This window comes from Nannospalax galili, unplaced genomic scaffold, assembly GCF_000622305.1.
Source record: "Nannospalax galili isolate Female #2095 unplaced genomic scaffold, S.galili_v1.0 scaffold377, whole genome shotgun sequence".
Taxonomy (NCBI): domain Eukaryota; kingdom Metazoa; phylum Chordata; class Mammalia; order Rodentia; family Spalacidae; genus Nannospalax; species Nannospalax galili.
The window spans coordinates 2,783,074-2,797,990 of record NW_008341187.1 but is presented as its reverse complement, the minus strand read 5'-3'; the positions used below and the strand labels follow the sequence as shown (position 1 = coordinate 2,797,990).

Below are 14,917 nucleotides of genomic sequence, written 5' to 3'. Positions count from 1 at the left end.
TAGAGGGGGGGGAGCAGCCACAGCGGGCGCCCCCACCTCTCTCTCTCTCTCTCTCTCTCTCTCTCTCTCTCTCTCTCTCTCTCTCATTTTGGCATATAAATGAATTCCTCATACAAAACTAGGCTTCTTGACTCTCGGTGGGAGACAGGTACAGCACACAGTTGAGTGTTAACTCCAGATCTCTCCAGAGTAGAGCTTCTCAAATTCTCTTGCTAGAAAGCGGGGGCAGCAAGATTGTTAATAATCTGATGAGACTATTTTAGAAAAAGACACAGAGCTGAATGCCAGAATGTCTGCCAAATTATTCTTTTCCTTGACTTTCTTCATTCCCCCAAGCAAATGAGATACAACGATGCTAAGCACAGAACTTTTGGATGAGCCAGTGGAAGGCAGTGGTGAGAACAGAAAATAGATACTAAGGCCTGAAATTTAGAGTTGGTTAAATGAACGTGAAGACATGCTGTTGAACTTCAGGCTGGGTAATCCCCTGTCACACTGGTGCAACGCTGCATCATGATGCTTCCAATGTGATTTCCACAGATCTGGTGTTCTGGGTTCAACCTGCCTGCTCTCTTTCTAAACTATATTGACTTATATGGTAATAAGTTTCTAGCATCACTATATTTTTTTAAATAGAGATTTTGACCCAACAGGTTCCTAGGGTGCTTAGCTATCTTCTTGAGAGCTTGTTTGGAGGTTCTAGCACGGGACCCAGCTGCTCCTATACCCTTGATCAAAGATTGGTCCTCCTCTACTGGGGAAGGTGGTCCTCTTCGACAGAACAAGCAGCTTCATGAGGGACATACATGGAGTGTTGAGGAAGGAAGGGGGTAACCGCCTGGCCAGCCAGATCAGCCAAATCAGTCCTGGTGATCACTGGGGTGATAGAAGTCATAGCCAGATTGCCCTCACATCCTTAGCTATCTTCTTAATATTGCATAAAGGAACTGCTCAGGTTTTCCTACTGATTCTTCCTGAGCAAAGGTAGGCCTGTCCCCAGCACTCCTACCCTCTTCCTTTCCACTGGATGGGGTATAATCATGCTGCACCCATCAAATGACCTGAAATGTTGCCCCCTTCTCTTGGAAGCTGGGGAGTAGTAAAGTATCACATCCTCAGCAGACTTTCTCTTCCTGCCCTGTGCTTGTGGCAATAATTATTACAAGAGCAGTGTACCATTCTCATCATCAACTGGAATTAACAATGTGGGATACTTCACTGACTTTTGAGAAGTATGTAGACTAGAAATTTAAACCAATGAATAAAGAAACGAGGAAATACTTCCCAGAAATGAGGAGGTGGTGTGGTGGCCAGGTCACACACACTGTGATTCAAGATTGGGGAAGTGACTGAATTTGGGTAAGATTGGCACACATGCACTCAGAGTTATTTTGACCCCTTCAGCATGATGCAGGTGTGTGAAAGCCACTTCAAATATCCAGAAGAAAGTAGGACCTTTAAGAAGATGTATTTCAAGAAGATCAATATTTCTTTTAGGAGTGAAAAGAATGTAAACAGCATTGTTGAAGTGTTACTTAGAATACAGTTCATAAGATATGAACCAGGACAGATGGAACCCAGACAGTCACTCTTCAATTGCTTCTGTACAATGACTAGTTTTTATTTTTTATAAAGTGTGTACTTAAAAAAATGATGTATATCATTTTAAAAGCAGCAATGCTCTATTTTTCAGAATTTATTCTCTTTAATATCCCCAGAGGCTATCTACCTTAGTTCTAGAAATCTTGAACAGATTGTGAGCTTTGGGGTCTACAAACTACCCAGTTAAGGGATGTAATGATGCAAAACGCTGCTGTAACTGGAGGATAAATTCATTCCATCCATGTTATTTAAGAGCTAGAAAGATAATATAATGGCACCTTAAGCCTTTCTAGCTCTTGTTTGCCTGCTAATATAAGTAAACTGAGCTTGTATAGGTATTTATGAGATCTGAGATCAGCTATACATCCTATGTCTAGTCCTCTTACTGTCTTCCCTCCTCCCCTGCTGGATTCTTCTGATACATCCTAGAGAACTGTTCAAAAATGAACACTTGGGCTTCTGAAAACACTGCTCTCTGTGCCAGTGGCACTGCCACTGTGCCCACTGTGACGGGCACTCCTTGACATGCCAAGATTGTACCACACCATATGCCAAATGAGGGCAAGTGTCTTTCTGGGCTGCCTTCCACAAGGATCTATCAAGCTGGTGTTGGGTTTTACTTCTGCAACTTAAAGGGTTTTGAAGAAAATAACCTTTTATAATATTTGCTCATATGTGTTTTTATCCCAGATCCTGGTATAAGTTCATCAGGAGCTGAGGGAGGGACAAAGCCAGTCATATGTACACTTATAATTACAGTCATATATACACTTATAATTAGCCTTCCCTACATGATTGGTTTTCCCTTTGCTGATGAGTTCTGTCCTAAATGGTGCTCTACCATGCATGCCAGTGGACATGTGGTAAGCTCAGTTTCCCACTTCAGCAGACACATCCAGAACAGCATCAGTAGCTTCCAGCTGCCTTAGCAGTGCTGAAAGATAGCCCTCCCTCCCACTCAAAGGGGTTTCTTCTGCCCAGTGATGAACCCCTTTAAAGTCAGGAGCTATTGTTTATAGTGTTGATTTTCTTCCCTATTATAATGTATAATTCTAGATGCACAAGGCATTGTATAGGTGGCAGTGGGCCTCTTTTCCAATAGAGGAAGAAGGGGAAGTTCTGGTATAAATTACAGAACAGTATATTTCATTATAAACAAGTAGAACTTCCTGAAGATCTGAATGAACTTTTTTTCATGATCTTATTTTCCTTTGTAGACAGTGTATCAGGAATGTTTGTTGGCACTACCATGAAAAACCTGTCCAGCTTTTGATGACTTGTCACTAATCCATTGTTGTCATAGTCCTCCAAGGCAACATCATCTCACTTGGCTTAACCAATCCTCACCTAATTGACTCTCATCACACTTAGCCAGCTGTGCTTAGCATAGAAGGTGTGGTGGCTTGAATGAGAAAAGTCCCCCATAGGCTCAAATATTTGAATACTGCCTCCAGCTCATGGCACTGTTTGGGAGGTCATGGACTCTTTAGGAGGTGGAGATTTGCTGGAGGAAGTGTGTCACTGAGGGCGGCTGTGAGAGTTCACAGCCTTTCCCTACTTCTAGTTTGCTTTTTTACCTGTGTTTGGGGCTGAAGATGTGAGCTCTCAGTCTCCAGCTCCTGCCACCATGCCTGTCCTCTGCTGCCATGCCTTCCCACTGTGACAAACTCTTATCCTTCTGGAACCTTGAGCACAGATAAACTCTTTCTTCCATGAGTCACCTTTGGTCATGGTGTTTGGTCACAGCAACAGAAAAGTAACTAATATGGAAGATAAAACAATTTCAGAAATTTAAGTTATGTCATTCTTTATGTCTCATGTGTGATACCTTAAAATAGATCCTAATTTCTTTCATAAAAAATTCCGTACGAACAACAAATCCTGTCATTGGGATTGAGCTGCTTAAGAAGATGTTCTACAACTTAAGAATGGACTTAAATCTCAGTCAGGCCATTGTAAGACAAAAAATCAGGACTCCATTAAATACACCAAGTATCCTAGCATTGTGAGTGTGCACTGTGGACTGTTGGATGTACCCTTGATACCGTGTGGCTAACAGAGGCTGACCATTGCTGTCACAAAAAGATTATTGTACCACATATGGCCGTCCCAGGAAAAGATGGAAATTCTAAATTCATAGTATACTTTTTACTGACTGTATCACTTTTTTTTAAACTATATAAAGTAAAAAAAACCAAAAAAAACCCAAAAAATATCATTCCATTATACATGTGGCTCTGTCCATAATGGAATAATAAACTATAACATGGAAAATAGAATTTAAAAAGTTAGTTCTTAGAGTTACTAAAATATTCTTCTAAAACTAAAGAATGTGAGATAATGGAAAAACAAAACAAGTCAACTCATGGGCCAAGAGTTCTGGGTCTGCCATGAAGTGATCATGTGATATTTACTCAGTGATTCAACTCTGTTGCTATTTTTTCCTATAAAATAAAAGATTTGGCTCTATAGCCTCTTGGACATTTTTACAGTCTGAGAATTTATAATATATTAAGACCATATGACTAAGCTATGATCATTAGGAATATATTTATAGATTCATTTTTATCTCATGTTAATCATGAATTGGGACTGTTCAATTTACGTTGTCTCATCAGTGACCTTGTTAAAGCCAGAGCTTATTGAGTAAGGTCTGTGTTCTCATCTGTGGTCCTGGGATCTAGTCATCAAAATCATAGGAGACTGTGAGTTTGAAAGAATTGGCATGGCATCTTCACCAAGTGAATCTCAGTCAAGGTAATCATCCCACAAAAGACCAATTTTATTTCTTCTCAGCTCTATCAAATTGCCATTTTTAAGATGCTTCTTAGAATTATGTTCACCATATCTATGCTAATAATTCTAACAAATGATAATGGTACAGGTTACTGTTAACATTTGTTTTGAATGTACTTCCTGCCAGGCATTATTCTGTATACATGGTTACACACACAATGGTATCGACTCTAACTCTCACAATTATGTGCTGAGGTGGGTGCTTATATTAATCATAGCTTGGTATATGGAGAATTAAAGTAACTTGTCAAACAATGCTACGGAGCAAGAGCTTGGATTTGAATCTCTGGATCAACACATCAGATTCTGTGTTCTTAATATGTAACTTACACTGTGTGTCAGGCTTTGATTATTTTATCTTAGATGTTGGTATTAGCCTTAGTTTCTTCAGTTTACTCTCTCTTTCAGACACCTGTTTTATTAGATTCACTTTCCTTTGGAAAAATTAGCAGAAGTAGCTATATACCATGAGAAAATGATTTTACATTCTGATTAGTGTCCATTTCTCTGAATTCTTTTTCTTTCTTTTCCGGTGTTAAACATTTTAAATAACAAGTCAATAAAGGGGCATGTAAGCTCGCTTAATAATCTTTTTTCAAACATAATACTTTTATTTCTGCACACTACCCTTTACTATGGAACTGTACTTAAGCAGAAGCCAATTGGAATAAATGCATGTCACTGTGTCTGAAACCCTGTTATAATTATAAGATTCAAATGGTGAGCTAATGGGTTTATTCTAATTCTTATATTGTTCTTTCATATGAAGAAAAATAAAACAATTTTATGTGTATGAACACATAGTAATAGTTACCATTTGTTGAACATTTGATAGGTACTCATCTTTCAATATTTATCTCTATTTCTAACAATAACCCTGAAAGATTGATTCTAAATGTGCAGAAATTAAACAACTAACCCCATATTCTAAATTTAAAAAATGGTAGTGACAGGATTCGAAATGAGTACCACGTTGCAGCACCATAGCGGTATATAAGTTTTGAATTATAACCTCAACATTATAACTAGTTTCATATAAAGATGGTCGCTGACTTTACAATGGTTTGATCTGTGATTTTTTTTTTTTTTTGACATCACAATGGTTCAAAAGTGATATGTAATCAGTAGAAACCAAACTTTGAATTTTGTTCTTTTGCAAATCCTCACTGGTGGTGCTGGACAGTGGTAGTGTTCCAGTCATCTGTCAATCAGCAGCCACATCACCCTCATCATTACAATGAATATTGTAGCTATGTGAGCATAATTCCAAGAAAGATGACAACTTGATAGAGTTCCCAGTCAGCCGTATGATCATGAGGGTGGACAACTGGGACTCTATGATGCGGGATATACTAAGATGCCAAACTATGGTATTCAGTAGATTTGGTGTTGCTATGGTTCGGATCTTCAGTGTTCTCCAAAGGTCCATGTGTCAAAGTGTTGGTCCCTAGAGTGGTACTATCAGGAGGTTTCTGAATGTTTTAGAAGAAGTTCAATGGGTGATCTTTGGGTCATTGGTGACATGTTGTCTAAAGAGACTGTGGGACTCTGAGTTATTCTTTACTGCCTTCTGGTTCCTGGATGTGAGTTAAGCAGTTTTGCCCTGTCACATGCTCAGTTCCATCAGAATGTAATGAGTTATTGCAGACCCAGAGCAATGGGGCCACCTGATCATTGGATGGAAACTTCAAAACTATGAGTCAAAGTAAGCATTTTCTGTTTCTAAATTGGTTACTTCAGGCATTTTTTAGAAAGATGGATAACATAGGCTTATTAATACATTTATGACAATATTGTCATGTTATGATACATTTATGAGGAGATAACATAATTATAACTTGATAAGTATCCATTATTTATTTCCACATCATCTCTAGCTGGTGTCTTGGCATGCTGACTAGTCAATAAGTATGTCAGAAGGCTTGAGGAGGAGTAGTGTGAGCATGTGGTCTCATTCTATGATCCCTGATTTCCTTTTAATATTCTAGAGTCAGTAAATTTTGAAGGGCTGATGCTCTTCAAGCAGGATCTACCTCTAGAACTTATCTGTAAAAATCAGAATTTATATTGACTCCTCTCAGGTTGATCGATCACAAATGCTTGCTTGCCTGGTAATCACAGCCAAATCTCAGTAGTCAGTAGTGGGTCTCTTGTGGAGTCTTCTGCCTTTATAGGTCTGCTCTTCCCTGAGGATGAAGGGGAACTTCCTGGCTCCAGTCCTATGTGTTGTCTGGTATTGGCATCATTTGATCTCTATTCTGGTGTTCTCATGTTAGGAAGCCTTTAGAGTACATTTTAATTCTTCTTTGCTCAGGTCTTTGATTAGACATACTCTACTGTGTTACGTATAAATCTGATAGTTCTTGTTATTAGATTATATCTTGTGATTTCTCCACTGTCCAAAGTAAACATCAAGTGAAGATAATGAGATTGTATCTTTTGTTTTACTCTTCTTTCCATTACATAGGGCTAATCAAATTGCAAGTATCTGTTCCTTACATGTCAAATGACAGTTCTTCATTGGTGTGTCAAAACTGTTATTGCCCATGTTCTGTGGTTCTCTTTCTCTTTAGACCATTTCTCTAACATCTGTCACCCATATTCCTGCCCTTATCTCGAAGCTGATCCAAGAAAGCATAAACACTAGGTCTTGTTAAACTAAAGCAAACATATTAATTATGTATTAAAAATCATTAGAATGCTTTGCATGGAAAGAAAGCTATAGTTTGGTTTTAGAATAACTGAAATAATTGAGTTTCACTGTGTGAAGTCTTTTGAGACTTTATTTCTAAAACTTAAATACATATTTGGAAAGTGACCTCTATATTCCTGAAATATAAGATGACATACCATCCTGCTATGTTTCCATGCACTTAAAAAAATGAGAAATGAGTTATTTTAGGTTTCACTTTTCCACTGTGGAAAAAAAACATGCTGGTGTTTTTAACCTTTAGGGAAAACCGCAGAGGTTAAGTGTTTTGATGTAAATGTAAATGTGACATCCCTAAATACAGATCATAATGAGAACTATAGCCAAGTGGATGGGCATTTTCTCATTTGTAATGATAATGAACTATAGTTTCCCTACGTGGCCTTGTCTCAGCTACCAGGAACAGAAAAAGAAAGGTGTCAGTGGTATTTTGAGCTTATATATCAGACAGAGAAAAGCTCAAGATTTGCATAATAATGGCAGGTATGCATTACTATTACTCAGTATAATGTTTCCTCTATACTAGCACCAGGCTTCAGCTTCTGAAGTTGGAAAGATCAAGTTTACATGGCCCCTCCTTGCGAAGTGGGCACCAGAAACCCTCAAGGGAAGGATTTGGGCATCTTCTCTATCTTTAAAGCCCTGCTTAATGTGCGTGATTGAAAAAGGAAACTGCTGTGGTTCATTCTCTGCTGTCTGAGAGGCTGATAGGAGACAGCAGAGAAATTACCAGTGTGGCTGCATTAAGTCCCCACAGCAGCCTCCCTAATTGGTGTGCTTCATTATCATCAGGAGTCCTCATCCCAGGCCATCAGTAGAATGTCTTTTTTTTTTCTTAATTATTTTATTTATTATTTTTATTTTATATGTTTGAGTGTATTGTCTGCTTGTATATAAGTGCACCTGTGTCTTGCAATGCAGAGGTCAGAAGGTGTTGGATCTCCTGGAACTGGAGTTATGGATGGTTGTTAGCTGCCATGTGGGTGCTGGGACTCAAACCTGGGTCCTTTGCAAGAACAGCTGGTGCTCTTAATTGATGAGCCATCTCTTCAGCCCCTCTGTAGAATGTTTTGGTAATGACAATCGTCTTCTTTTCATGTCCCGTACAATTAAGCTGAGTAAACTTTCTGGACTACCATTCCAGAGTGCTCAGTTCAGTGCCTTGTGCCCAGGTGGCATTCAACACAAATGCTCTGCTTTCAGAATATTTGGAAAGGAGGAAAGTATCAAAGTTGAACTCCATGGCCTGTTATTCCAGTATGAAGGATGCTGCAGAATGGGGACCACAAATTTGAGGCCAGCCTGGGTTATGTTGTGAGACTATGCTCAAAATATTTTTAAAAACTTAAAAAAGATGGATGTGGTGGTATATTTGCAGTGTCATCACTCAGGAGGATGAGGCATATGCTTGAGGCTAGCCTGGGATATAGAGTGGTCCCTGTCTCAAAAAATTACCTTATTGTTTAAAGTAGCTGTGGGAGTAGTTGATAAATGGTGTCAATCATAGTAAATGAACAGAATTTGCAGTGTTGCCCATTTCCTGTGCTTCTGTCTTCTCTCCAGACTGATCTTCCCCCCAGACTGACCTTCCATGCTCTAATTTTCAGGCTAGTCAAGATATGGAGGAGGACGCAAACACAGTGTAGGTGTAAACTTGGACATCTTCAAGTATGGAGTTCCTAAATCTGACTGTGAGACAGAGATGGTCATCTCTTTCTGATTGTCAGAATCGAGGTGTTATGTCTGAATTGCTTCTAAAGTTGCTTCATTTACACAGCTGGACCCAGGAGGGTCTTCAAACATTAGAGATGCTCCTTCAACATCCTTGGAGAGAGACTGGAGAATTTAAACACCAACTTTAAGAGTAAATTTTGCTGACTCTTGTCAACTCTCTGGGGTAAGCTTGTTTCTCCATTGCTGTGACAAAATACTCTTCACTGATACCAACTTGGGGAGGAAAGGGTTTATTTGGCTTATATCTCCTGGGTCACAGTTCATCAGGGGGCCCAACGTGGGAACTCAGGGCAGAAACCTGGAGGCAGGAGCTAGAGCACAGGCCATGGAGGAATGCTGCTTACTGGCTTGCTCACCCTGTTTTTTTAAATAATACAGAACAACCTGCCCAGGGGTGACCACCCACAGTGGGCTTGGCCCTCCCACATCACTCAGCAATCAAGAAAATGCCCCACAGACCTTGCCACAGGCTAATCCAGTAGAGAAAATTCCCCAATTGTGGGTCCCTCTACCCAGGTGTATCAAGTTGACAACTAATGTTGTCCAGCACAAGTATGTACCATAAAAATGATTGTGCAGGATTTTCTGTCACTGTAAATGTCCTTACTACCTCTGCGAAGTCACTCTTCTCCATCCCCTGGAATTTCTGTCATTATATACTTGGCTTTTCTAGAATTTCATGTAGGAAAAGTTGTATAGAATGTGGTCTTTTGTGTCTAACTCAGTCTATCTCTCCTTTTGACATCAAACAGTGTAATCTTTTTGTTTTTAATGAAAATAATGAATCCCATTATGGTGAATATTGTAAATCTCTTTGGCTCCATTTTTTAACTGATTAAATGTGTTCTTTGATAATTTCATACATGTACATAGAGCACTCTGTTTGCTCTCACGCCCACTCTCTCTTATGTTCAACTCTATGGGTTCCTTTCCTACATTCATGCCTTTTTATTCTGTTTTGTGACCCACTGAGTTTAACTAGGGCTGTTTGTGTGGCCCTCTGTTGGGGCCTGGTGGGCTCACCTTTTGGTAGGCAATTTAAGGCAATGATTATCCCTGCCCTCAAATCCATCAGTTGACAGTAGGTCTTCAGGGAGAAGTAGGATCCCATTAGCATGTCCATGATCCGTGTTTATCTGATGATAGTCTCAGTCTCAGGCAGATCCAGTTGCAATGGCTGAGTCATGCCAGGGTTTTCACATCTCTTCTCACTATCCTTGGGTCTTACATTCTTTCTGCTTGCTTTTCTGCAGTGTTCCCTGGGTCTTAGCAGAGGTAGTGTTTATGTCCTATTTGGGTTTTAGCACTCAAACCTCATGGCACCTTGAGCAGCCATGAGTCTCTGTATCCACTGCAGAGTCCTATTCAATGATCAAAATGTTTTTGAGAACCATCTGGGCTGTAGTTGTATTGCTAGTTACTCTTTATTGCTGAGTAGCATTCCTGTGCAAGGTGTGCTCGATTTGTCTGTCCATTCACCTACTGGCAGATGTTTAGACTGTTTCTCTTGTGGCTATTATGAATAATACAGCTAATACAGCTATGAATATTCATGGACAAGCCTTCTGTGGTCTTACAGTTTCAGGTCTCTTTAGGGCATATCTAAGCAACATGCTGGTGGGTCATAAATGTGTGATTTTTTTTTTTTTTTTTGTCTTTTTGAAGCAGGGTCTCCCTGTAGCCCCAGCTGTCCTGGAACTCACTATGTAGACCAGGCTGGACTTGAACTCACAGAGATCCACCTGTCTCTGCCTCCCAAGTGCTGGGACTACAGGCGTGCGCCACCACACCCAGCTCGAATGTGTGATACTTTTAATTTTAGAGGTTACTTTTATAACAAACTGTCTAACTTTTTCCAGAGTGGCTGAACAATTTTGCAATTTCCAGCAGTGTATGAGCATTCTAAGTCCTCCACATCTTCACCAAAATAGTATTGTCATTCTTTTTACTTTCAGCTGTTCTAGTGGGTGGATGGTGGAACCTCTTTGTAGTTTCAATTTGCATTTTCCTAATGACTAATAATGTGAACACTTTTATGTACTTATTTGCCATTTTAACTTTTTTTGGTGAAATCTTTGGTGTAGAGCTGTGTCCGTTTGTTACCAGGTTGCTTGTCTCACTATTGAGGAGTTGTAAGAGCTCTTTATCACCTTGGAACAGAAATCATTTATCATATATAGGGTTAACAAATTTCCCCCCCTTATGTGTCTGAAACTTTGATTGTGTTAGTGGTGTTTTGGAAGACAGGATCTAGTAACAACAAAGCACACCTGTCAAATTCTTCTTTTGTGGTTTATATTTTGTTTGTCTTCCCCAAGGTTGCATACATTTTTCTAGCATTTTATAACTTTTGCTTTCATATTAGATACACAATGCATTTGGACTTGATGTTTTTAGATGTTGTGAGATAACAGTGAGTTTTTATGATTAATTGTGCAGGACATTTTCTTGGAAGGACTATTATGCTTCCCTGTTAAATAACTTCGTTAAAAAAGAGAATCTGTTATGTTTCTATAATCTATTCTTCTGCCTAACTATCAGTCAACCTTCTATCATTAGACTTATTCCCCTTTCCAGTTTTCTCTCTCTATTGTATAGTCTACTGTATAGTGAGATGGTCACATTGACTATTTGGCTATATACATGTATATGTTTGTGTGTTTTTAATTGTCTATTGATATAGACTATACAGAATTTCAATATTAAACTCTGGAATTCAGAAGTCTGGTATAGGTTTCACTGGTAAACTTAAGGTGTTCACAGGTTTTTTTCCCCTACTTTTAGTGTCTGCCTATATTCTTTCATTTATTCTGGTCTTCCTCCATCTTCCAAGGTCAACAGCACTGATTCTTTCTCACATCACCACCTCTTTTGTTCTCCTTTCAGAGTCTATCTACCATTGTAAATGACTTTTGTGTTTACACTGGATCTACATGTATGATCCAGAAGTGTCTTATAAGAAACTTTGCTTCTATCTGCCACTTTAGCTCCATTTTGTAAATTAGTGTGTTCTCTGGTTCTAGGGATCAGGGATATCTCTGCCTAACTGTTGCCTCGAGTAGCTGGTCAAACAGAGGGCAGGTAGTGAGTTGCTCAGGATATAGACTATATCAAGGAAATAGTAGAGAGGCAAGACAGACTAGAGAGATTGTGGACTGAAAGAAGTATGTACACAATAATAGAAAGTTTGAAATAATTTGAGGTGAGAAATGACAATTAAGGTGTGAGATGGGCGAGGGTGTCCCATTTCTACAAGGGTGGAATGTGAATCTGGAAGATGGGTTCGTAGTTGTAATTTAAAACTGCTGTATTTTGAGAATTAGTTTATCCCATTGTATTTGCTATAATGTGAAATTTTTGAATGTATAGAAGTTCATATTTTTCAGAGTTTTTGAAGGGGTGGAGAAACACTAATGAATCAGTGGGAAGTACTGGCTCATCAGTCATCTGTGAGGACTGGATTTTAAAAAGAGACAACTGTGCTTCTCTGATCCAGAAGAGTGAACAAGTGGTGGAGTGGGAGTTTAGATGGCTTTGGTGGTGAATGTATTCAGAGAGGAATTTCCAGTGGGGGAATTCTTTCTACTGGAAACCCTCAGCCCTTGACAACCCCATTCACATCTCACATCTTTGAGGATAAATTAATTTTGATGAACAGTGAAACAAGAATCACTTCTTTGATCATTCCATTTTCTCTAGAGTAAAAGAACAATTGAGTTTCTCTTGTTGATAGATGATTTCAGGGTTCTATGAAAAGTCTATGGGAAGGTTGACAGTTACAAAAATAAAAAACACATTTTCCTCCTGATGCACTTACTCAGTATTCTACTTGTAGTTACAGACAATGTCAGTTACGTTATCAAGTTCATAAAGATTAGAACCAATCTCCCTCCTTCCCTCCCTCCCTCCCTCCTTCCTTCCTTCCTTCCTTCCTCCCTCCCTCCTTTCCTTCCTTCTTTCCTTCCTTTCATTATTTTGGGTCTCACTTGGTCAAGGCTGGTCTTGACCTCACTATGTAGCTGAGGGTGACCTTGAACTTCTGATCCTCCTGTCTCTACCTTTGACATGCTAAGATTACAGGTGTGTACTACCATGTCCAGTTTGTGAGGTGGTGAGGGTTAACCCAGAGCCTTGTGAGTACTGGGCAAGTACTACAACTGAGCTATCACAGCCTAAGAGCCTTTATTTTTATCTGATGTCCCTTAATAATGAGTTGGATTTTTACACATTTTTGAAAATTTGAACAACGTAAAGAAGCATGCCTTGTATATTCCAGCTTAGTCATTTTTATACATTTTTTTTACTCGTCATTTTCTTCTTACATTGGTATATTCACTAGAAATTACCTAGGCAACTCCCCCCAACTGCCGCTCAAATATAGATGTTGCTTAAGGAATTTGTGGAAACAGTACATAATAAGTAGGGAGCATGACCTTAAAGTTTTCTGGATTTGGCATTTTTTTCTAATAAGGAAACATTTTTTCCTTTCTTGCTCACTGAATATAGCACATTGAATAGTTATTAAAATTCACTTGTCATTGTCTATGGGGTTTGCAAACCTAGCTTTAAAAGTGCAAAGAAGGTGAAATTGCAAGAACTGTTTCAGGAAGAGGTACAGAAGTGTAGCTTGCTGGCATGTTTTCTACAGAACATTGAAAACTATTGTGTCAGTGAACTAATTTTGGTCACTATCTCTATTTGCAAAAAATGATATTGATTGCTGTAAAATCATTTAATGAAGCTCACAACTTCCAAAAAGATAACTAAGAGTTCATTAACCATGTTTCAGGTCATCAGGAATTGTTTGCAGTTCTGTCCCCAAACTTTCTGCAAAGAAAGGAGGTATTTGTTGAGCCTGACTTTCTGTAAAGAAGGACTTGTGAAATGCAAAGAGTTTTGAACCATCCAAGATCTTGTCCTGTGAGGTTTGACTTGAGGACAATCTGCTTCTAAACTCACTCACAGGGCTGTTGCTGTACCTCAAGCTCTTTTTGCTTTTTTTTGGAATTATAAGTTTCCTGCCACATGGGCCCATGTGGGTGGCTGCTCCTATGACATCTGACCAAGGGCATGTGGGGAGTCATGGTCTTTTCTAACCTACTTCTGCAGGTGATACCTTGTTGTTTTTCCCATGTTTTGCTCTTCGGGGCAAGTCTCAAGGGATCGCACAGAAAAAGGAGACTTAGAGGATGAAACTGCAATGCTATTGTTTCCATTGCAGTAGCAGAAACACCCACAGTACTTGCAACCGTCCTTAACATTTTCTAGATAAGTGAATTTAGCTTTCAGGTTCTATTTTTTTTTTATTTCAGTTTTTAAAGCTGTTATGCTAATGATATTAAAGCTAGTATTAAAATGAAACTTTTGCAGTAACTTCATTAAAGGATATCAACACCCTGGGCTACCACCAGCCTGAGAGCTTTCTGACATTTGAAGTAGAGACTTATCATAATTTTTGCTTTCCCTAACATCATCTATTCATACAGTCTCAGCAAAGCCTGTTGCCATTGGCCTGAACTTACCTATATGGAAGGGGTGCATTTATCTAATTACCCATAGATCCTTGAGACATGGAATATTAAAAACAGGAGTATTTTGCTTTGTGTAAGTGGGTTTGAGTTTCTAAGTGTTTTTTTCAAAATGGAAATAGTAAAAATGAAAGATAAAAATGTAACACACATAAATACAAATTCAGAGTCCAGCTCCTGAATTAATGTATTCTCTTCTGATCCATCACAAAATTTCTGTTTTGAAAAATGACACAGTAGATTTCCTAATTTTTATGTAGAATTCTTATGAAAGGAAATGAGTTGTGAACGGTTGGACCCGTAGCTGGGTAAGAAAGTCCTAAGGTCTTTCCTGTGAGTGTAATGGTATTGTTACATTAGATTTTGAAAATCCAGTGTTCACACTTCTCATTGATATTAAACCCTCTAGGATGTAAAATAATTGTGACCATAGGACAACCTCTACCTCCTTCTTCCCTTATAAAGGAAGATAAAAATGTATTTAATATTGTTAGATAAGAATTAAAGGATTAGATAGAAACATGATAAGGTCTTTGTGTCTTTGCTA

At 38.8% G+C, this 14,917-nt stretch overlaps 1 protein-coding gene across 1 annotated transcript in view; it reads left to right on the top strand.

Moving 5' to 3' along the window:
- Grm1 (glutamate metabotropic receptor 1) overlaps nucleotides 1–14,917 on the top strand; it is a 398,699-nt gene that overhangs the window by 120,165 nt on the left and 263,617 nt on the right. The window lies entirely within an intron of this gene.